This window comes from Choloepus didactylus, chromosome 6 (genome assembly GCF_015220235.1).
Source record: "Choloepus didactylus isolate mChoDid1 chromosome 6, mChoDid1.pri, whole genome shotgun sequence".
NCBI lineage: Eukaryota > Metazoa > Chordata > Mammalia > Pilosa > Megalonychidae > Choloepus > Choloepus didactylus.
The window spans coordinates 79,578,432-79,587,443 of record NC_051312.1 but is presented as its reverse complement, the minus strand read 5'-3'; positions in this window follow the sequence as shown (position 1 = coordinate 79,587,443).

Sequence of the window (9,012 nt, the reverse complement as noted above, 5' to 3'; positions counted from 1 at the left end):
ATAATATCCTCTTATAATTTTTTTAATTTCTTCAGGATCTGCAGTTATGTCACCTATTTCATTCATTATTTTGTTTATATGGGTCTTCTGTCTTTGATTTTGTCAGTCTAGCTAGGGGCTTGTCAATCTTGTTGATCTTCTCAAAGAACCAACTTTTGGTGATATTTATCCTCTCTACTGTTTTTTTGTTCTCTATGTCATTTATTTCTGCTTTAATCCTTGTTATTTCTTTTCTTCTACTTGGTGTAGGATTGGTTTGCTGTTCATTTTCTAGCTTCTTCAGTTGATCCATTAGTTCTTTGATTTTGGCTCTTTCTTCCTTTTCAATATATGCGTTTAGTGCTATAAATTTCCCCCTTAGCACTGCTTTTGCTGCATCCCATAGGTTTTGGTATGTTGTGTTCTCATTTTCATTCGTCTCTATATATTTAGCAATTTCTCTTGCTATTTCTTCTTTAACCCACTGATTGTTTAAGAGTGTGTTGTTTAACCTCCAGGTATTTGTGAATTTTCTAAGTCTCTGATGGTTATTGACTTCTAACTGTATTCCATTGTGGTCAGAGAATGTGCTTTGAATAATTTCAATCTTTTTAAATTTATTGAGGCTTGTTTTATGTCCCAGCATATGATCTATTCTAGAGAAAGTTCCATGAGCACTAGAAAAGTATGTGTATCCTGGTGATTTGGGATGTAATGTCCTGTATATGTCTGTTAAATCTAATTCATGTATCAGATTGTTTAGGTTTTCAATTTCCTTATTGGTCTTCTGTCTCGTTGATCTATCTATAGGAGAGAGTGATGTGTTGAAGTCTCCCACAATTATTGTGGAAACATCAATTGCTTCCTTTAGTTTTGCCAGTGTTTCTCTCATGTATTTTGTGGCACCTTGGTTGGGTGCATAGACATTTACGATTGTTATTTCTTCTTGCTGAATTGCCCCTTTTATTAGTACGTAGTGGCCTTCTTTGTCTCTCAAAACATCCCTGCATTTGAAGTCTATTTTATCTGAGATTAATATTGCTACACCTGCTTTCTTTTGGCTGTAGCTTGCATGAAATATTTTTTTCCATCCTTTCACTTTCAGTTTCTTTGTGTCCCTGTGTCTAAGATGAGTCTCTTGTATGCAACATATTGATGGTTCATTTTTTTTGATCCATTCTGCGAATCTATATCTTTTAATTGGGGAGTTTAATCCATTTACATTCAACGTTATAACCGTGAAGGCATTTCTTGAATCAGCCATCTTATCCTTTGGTTTATGTTTGTCATATTTTTCCCCTCTGTCTATTAATATCCTTTATTGTACCCATACCGAATCTCTTTAGTACTGAACCTTTCTCCAAGTCTCTCTGTCCTTTCTTTGTTTCTCTGTCTGTAGGGCTCCCTTTAGTATCTCCAGTAGGGCAGGTCTCTTGTTAGCAAATTCTCTCAGCATTTCTTTGTCTGTGAAAAATTTAAGCTCTCCCTCAAATTTGAAGGAGAGCTTTGCTGGATAAAGTATTCTTGGCTGGAAATTTTTCTCACTCAGAATTTTAAATATATCGTGCCACTGCCTTCTTGCCTCCATGGTGGCTGCTGAGTAGTCACTACTTAGTCTTATGCTGTTTCCTTTGTATGTGGTGAATTGCTTTTCTCTTGCTGCTTTCAGAACTTCCTCCTTCTCTTCTGTGTTTGATAGTGTGATCAGTATATGTCTCGGAGTGGGTTTATTTGGATTTATTCTATTTGGAGTTCGGTGAGCATTTATGATTTGTGTATTTATGTTGTTTAGAAGATTTGGGAAGTTTTCCCCAACAATTTCTTTGAATACTCTTCCTAGACCTTTACCCTTTTCTTCCCCTTCTGGGACACCAATGAGTCTTATATTTGGACGTTTCATATTATCTATCATATCCCTGAAGTCCATTTCGATTTTTTCAATTTTTTTCCCCATTCTTTCTTTTATGTTTTCATTTTCCATTCTGTCATCTTCGAGGTCACTGATTCATTGTTCAACTTCCTCTAGTCTTGTACTATGAGTGTACAGAATCTTTTTAATTTGGTCAACAGTTTCTTTAATTTCCATAAGATCATCCATTTTTTTATTTAGTCTTGCAATGTCTTCTTTATGCTCTTCTAGGGTCTTCTTGATTTCCTTTATCTCCCATACTATGGTCTCATTGTTCATCTTTAGTTCTTTGAGTAGCTGCTCTAGGTACTGTGTCTCTTCTGATCTTTTGGTTTGGGTGCTTGGGCTTGGGTTATCCATATCGTCTGGTTTTTTCATATGCTTTATAATTTTCTGTTGTTTTTGGCCTCGTGCCATTTGCTGAACTTGATAGGGTTCTTTTAGGATTTGTAGACCAATTGAAGTCCTTATCTCTAATTTATCAGATCTACAGCTTCATGGAGTACACTTTCTCTAACTAACCAGCAGGTGGCGTCCACGTGCCACCTGTTCTCCACAAGCCAGTTCTCCCCTGCTTAGCCTTTTTGGTGAGTGGGGGAGTGAGTCTTGTGGGGTCCAATTGGTGTACCAAGCTTGCGTGTGTAGTTGGTGTTGCCTGCCCTGTATATGGGGCGTGTTTCTGGGCAGTCAGGGAGTGGGGGGTGGCTCTAACAATCAAATCTCCCTGGTGATCCTAGAGTTTTAAAGCTGCTGCAATAGTCTAATCCTTCAGTTCAGTCCTGCCACAGTTTGTCTCTGCCACTTACGCACAAGTCTTTGGTATTGGCGTATGGCTCCTGAGACTTGCAAGTGGGCCCCTCTTCCAGGCTGTGCACCCCGGGTCCTCTGTTGAGGGATGACTGTGCTATGTCACAGGTGAGTGCCGTCCCCCCAGGGCAGTTCTGGGCTGCTGGGCTGTGTAGGGAGGCTCCCAGTCTGCTGAAATGATGGCTGAATGGGGCTTTGTTAATTCACACTGCTCTACCTTCCCAACTCTGGGACTATCAGCTGAGGTTGCAGGGAAGGCTAATGTCCACACCCAGTTTTGTGGTGTGTGCCTGTTATTTGAAGCACTTCCGTCACACTGGGTTGTCTGGGGCAGTTCTGGGCTATGGGGCTGGCGATGGGCAGGAGTGTTTCCTGTCCACCAGGATGATGGCTGTGGGCGGACACCTCCCTTTTCTTGGGAAGTTGTGGTGTTTAGTGAATTTTCTCAGCCACTGGATTATTGCCTTTTGTCTCAGAGCTCTCCTAGTTCTGCTCTTGACTTGACCTGCCCAAATAGTAAGTCTTTGAAGCTTTCTGTATTGGGCTTCTTAGAGTAATTGTTTTAGAAAAAGAAAAAAGGATTAAAAAAAAAAAAAAAAAATGGGCCCTCCTCGGAGATCTAATGGGTTATTGAAATGCTAAGAGACAAAGCAACCAGGGCCATTAAGGAAAGGTCCACAGGGCAGAGAGATCAGCTTTTCTTCGGGATTTTCATATGCGCCTCAGGGCCCTTCCCCTTTCTATGTTCACCAGAACTCCAAAAATCCTCCGCTTTTATTTTGGAGTTTTTCGTGTTGTTTTTTTTCTATGCCTGTCTCCTTTCTGCTGGGCTGGCTGCTCTCAGATTCTCTGGTGTCTGGTCTCAGTCTATCTGTGGTTGGAGTCTGTATCAGTAGAATGAGTTTCTGATAAGAGCAGCCACTGCAGTTCTCCCTTCTCCTTCCCGGAGCTGACAGTCCCTCCTCCCCCGGGACTGAGCCTGGCAGGGAGGGGCGCGGGTCCCCTGGCCGCAAAAACTTACAGATTTCGCTGATCTCAGCAGTTCCACGTTTTCATGAGTGTTGTATGAAGTATGCCCAAAGTCAGATTGCTCTGTGGTGTCCAGTCCACGCAGTTCCTGGCTTTCTACCTACTTTACTGGAGGAGTAACTAAAACATACAGCTCACCAGTCTGCCATCTTGCCCCGCCTCCCTGTTGCCCTTCATCTGTTTTTATAAATAAAGTTTATTTAAACACACTCACGCTCATATGTTTATGTATCATCTATGACTGCATTCGCACTACAGTTTCTGAGTTGATTAGTTGTGACAGAGAAAATATGGACCTACAAAAACAAAAATGTTTACTATCTGACTCTTTACAGGAAAAGTTGGCAGATAGTTGCATTAAAGGAACACAGGAGTCAGAGAAAAAGCATGGGGAATAATTTCTCTGAATTTCCCTTCCTCTTGTCCTCTAAATTCCTTCCATTGTTAAGCAATGGCCATATAAATTCCCCTCACAGACTGCCTACTACAGGGAGCCCAACTGACTGAAGGCCCCAGCTCCTGTGCTCTGAAATCCACTGGGACATTTGCACCAAAATGATGTCTCCCATGAGCTGCTCCCCACCAATGACTGAGTGTGACAGGGATACTAAAAGACAACCACTCCTGGAGACATGGAACATCTTAGCAGACTCCTTGGTAGGCTTACTTTCACCTTGTGTGGCAAGTGAAGATGATTCCTCATGGCCTTTTATCTCTCATTCCATAACTCATGGTTAGACTTGCAGTGTGGTCTAACGGTTCTTCTGACCTACATGGTTTTCTTCCTATTTTCTTTCAGATGGATATTCTTCCAAATTAAATCCTTACATATTAAATCTACATCTTGTTATCTGCTTTTCAGAGGACGCAGACTAGTTTACGTGTTACTGTGATGGTACAAGTGGTACTGAGATGGTACAAGTGGTGAGACAGGGAATCGGGACTGGCTCCCCCAACACCCAGCAGGCAAAGAAGCTGCTCTTCTGATTGGCAGGTGGGGCAGGATAGCATGTATCAGGAGGTGGTGGTTCAATGACTAAGATTTCACTGGTGGACGCAAATGCTGTGATAGGCACAATGATGCAAGCATTTGAAAACTAGGCGGGCGGGGGGCGGGGGAGCAGTACTTACAAAGACAATGGAGTTTTCTAGTTACTGTTAATTTGTTTGATGCCTTATAGAAGGATATTAACAAACATCTAATAGCTAAGTGGAGAGCCTCAGTGGTGGTGGTTTATGATGAGGCTTTCATCACATGTAATGAAAGGGAAGACACAATCTAATGGCAGGCTGAAGACATAATTGTGAACATCACAGGGCTTTGGTGATGTTTGAATATTTAGCTAAGGGGGATCTGTTATGTGTAGGTCAGGGTCCTGGTAAGGAAAACCTGGAATCTTGAAAACTGGGACAGAGGACATTGACTCAGTAATCCCCTCTGAAACTTCTGGACATGCAGAGGAGGCCAACCCTTTCCTAGAAAGGTCTAGCAATACTGCTAGGAACTTTGTGGGCCTTGTGTGGATTTCATGGGAATTCACTTCATTAAATAAAATTACATCCAAAAATCTTATTGTGACAATCCTGTCTCTATTTGGCATCCTGCTGAGGTGGCCAAGGTACAATTTCCTTAAACTTTCTAGAGGCCCTCTGGTATGATTGAGAAGATCTTTGAGACATATCCTTAAACACTTGTGAATGAATACTCTGCACTTCTGATCCTCCTGAGGTTTTAGCAAAATGCCATATAGTCACACTTGCAGTCTTTCCTCTACAGCAGGCTTTCCTGATAGTAAATCTTTTAATTAGCATATTTTGCCATCTACAGAGCAGAGAATTTTCAATATCATCAGCTCCTGTTCTATTTTGTTTAAAAGTTCTTTCCTCAATTTATCTTTATCCTTTTGTATTTTACTATAAGCAGCAAGAAACTCGCCTTCACCTTCCACTCTATGATTAGAAATCTCCTCAGCTTGTTCACTGTCAAATCATGCTTTCTACAAAACTGCAGGAACAATTCCACTGAGTTTTGTACCACCACATAATAACCCCCTTCTTCCGATTTCTAATAATGCATTCCTCACTTCCTTCTGAGCCCTCATTGGCACCGTTCTCAATGTCCATATTTTTACAATTATCTGCTCAAGGCAATTTATGCTGTCTCTGTCATACTCCATAAAGTTCCCTCAGACTTCTCCCATGGAATCCTTCTCATACTTTGAATATCTCTGAATTCTCCTTCTGCTACCAGCAATATAAAAATTCTCTGCTTTTAAAGTGCTCCTGCATTTGTTAGGCCCACCTAGACAACCTTCTTATCTTAAGGTCAACTAATTGTTAATCTTAATTATGTCTGAAAAATCTTTTTTGTCATATAATGTTACATACTCATAGGAGTAAGACCAGGTGGTTGAGATCATGGGAGCCATACTGCAATTCTCTCTACCATAACCCTAGCTATGGAGCAAACTCACTGCTGGTATGGCCCTTGGAGCCTGGAAAACCTGATGGCCACCTCTCAGTAAAGTAGAAATGCTTGGTGGAGGAAGAGTGAAATAGACATAGTGGAATGCCACACACATAAGGCCAGAAGAACCACTAAAGAATTACATTCCATGAGAGCATCCAGAGGACATACCATTCACCAATGCCATTAGGAATGCATTAGTGACAGGGACACTGGCATCTCTAGTCAATTCAATAGTAGCTGCCCTCTGTAGGCCTGGGATAATGGTTGGAGAGGTGGTCACAGAACTTGGTTCATTAATATCCAAGATGATGATGGCATCCCAAAGGAATAGAGGCCAGATGGTATCTCTCAACCACTAGAATCCAAAAGACCTCAATTACCTTAATAACCTTCAAGGTTAGTGGAAGAGCCAAAGGAGTATATGGAAAGAAGTTGTAGAGACGGTTAATAGAGCTGTCCTAGGGGATAAAGAGAAAGGCACCCATCAAGGGAAGTGATTAACATTGATAATTTTATTTTTATAGGTGACATATTTTACATCTAGGAATATTGCTCAAGCACATGTTCTACCTGACATGGAAGGCTGCTACCTTTAATTTGAGGTCAGGAGCTACAGGTCCAGGCTGTGATGCATTGGCTGCTTGGTCCATATGATACAGAAAACCTAAGTTATTGGAGGTGTCAGTGATGGGACAAGATGCAGTATGGAAGTAATGGCAAGCTCCAATGGGAGTATTAGAATGAAAAATCTTGAGGTTTTGGAGTAAGACCATGCCATCTGCAGCAGAGAATTAATTGCCTTTTGAGAAACAGCTGTTGCTATGTTACTGGGCCCTGGAAGAGATAAAGCACTTGAATACGGACACTGTGGTAGCCAGATATCAGGATGGTCCCCAATAATCCCTGCTTCCTTGTATTCTTGCCCTTTTCCAGTCCCATCATACATTGTAATCAGGATTAGTCTGCATGACCAACAGTATTTGCAGAAGTGATGGTATTTTACCTTGCCAGAGCTGTTACCACAAATACTACACAGTGGTTTGGATTAAATGTGGGAATTTTTATCTGACGGTTTTGAGGATAGACAAGTCGAAAATCAAGATATTGCCAAGGCTTACTTTCGCCCTGAAGATTGTCGAATTCTGATGTAGATTGTAGCGATCCTTGGGGTTCTTTGCCTTGTATTTCTGCCTCCCATCAGATGGTAATATCCTTTTCCTTCTCACTTCTATGACTCTGGGGTTCTCTTTATAAAGCCTCTAGTAATCAGGTTCAAGGCCCACCCAGGTCAATTCACTACAACTCGACTAAAAACATCTTCAAGAGGTTCTATCTGCAATGGGTTCACACCCATAGGAATGCAGATTTAAGATTAAGAACATGTGTTTGCTTGGGACACATAATTCAACCTACTGCAGATAGTAAATCATTTCTGAGTATAGGTCATAAAATGCATTGTAGCTTCTGTTTTTTTTCACTCTCTCTTGGATTGCTCACTCTTCAGGAAACCGTATTCCATGTCATGGGGATACCCTAGAAACCCTATGGAGAAGTCCATGTAGCAAGGAACTGAAGTCTCCAGACAACAACCATTCATGTGAGTAGCCTTCTTGGAAGTGAATTCTCTAGCTCCATTCAAGCCTTCGGATGACTGTATCTCCTGCGAACATCTTTACTAAAACCTCATGAAAGACCCTGAGCCAAAATCATCTTCTTAATAAACCCCTAAATTTCTGATTCTTAGAAACTCTGTGAGATAACAAATGTTGGTTGCTTTAACCACTATGTTTTAAGGTAATTTGTTATGCATTAGTAGATAATGAATTGGCTATATATCCAGAACTTCCCATAATGAGCTGGGTTCTTTCAGACCCACCAAATTATAAAGTCAGCAGTCCATCATCAGATGAAAATGGTACATCTGAGATTGAACCTGACCTGAGCAGGACAAAGAGTGCAAAGACCTGTTTAACTGCTTGAACAGAAAGTCCATGCCCCATGTCACCCACCACAGTGGCACCATTTGGACTCAAGACTTCAACATCACCCTTATCAGAATTTCCAGCCTGTCAGCCTGCCCTACAAAATTCAGACTTGCCAGGCTCCCATAATTGCATGAGCCAATTCCTAAGCATATATATAAATTCCTATTTCCTATTGGCTTTGTTTTTCTTTCTTTTTTTTTTTTTTTTTTTTTGAAACTCTGACTAATTAAGAAGGCTATATTACAGCCACTTTCAAGGGTATCTCTAACTTAGAGTAGAGAGGGAAAATATTCCCCCAACGGTGGAGCTGTGAGCAGTGCGCGCAGTCATTTGCTTTGAGTGAAAGTAGAAGTGGCTTGCAGTAAGAATACAGATTCTTGGGCAGTGGTTATTAGAATTGAAAGGACTAAAAGATTGGAGGCAAGAAAATCTGGGTTAAAGACTTGTGGTAGGTAAAAGAGAGCACATCCACAATTTGAAGATTTTTGTATTACATGTTAATGCCTACCAGAATGCATGCACATCAGAAACAACCAAGTGAGTAAAAAAGAACTCAGCCAAGTGAAGTTAGCCAGTCTTAACCAGAACTAGCAAGAAATGGCCATAGTGGCAGATTTGGAAGCCATGTATAAACCCAACAGCATGAACTCCTACTTATCAAGAATGATCTTAGCTACTGTTGCTTCTGAATATCTAACTTGTTAGGAGAAAGATCCATGATGAATCCCCTTTATGGTACTATCACTTAAAGACCCCCACTGACTACATGGTAGCAAGTTGACCATATTAAACCCCTTCCACACAGGAAGTTCAGTGATTTATTGTCATGGGGA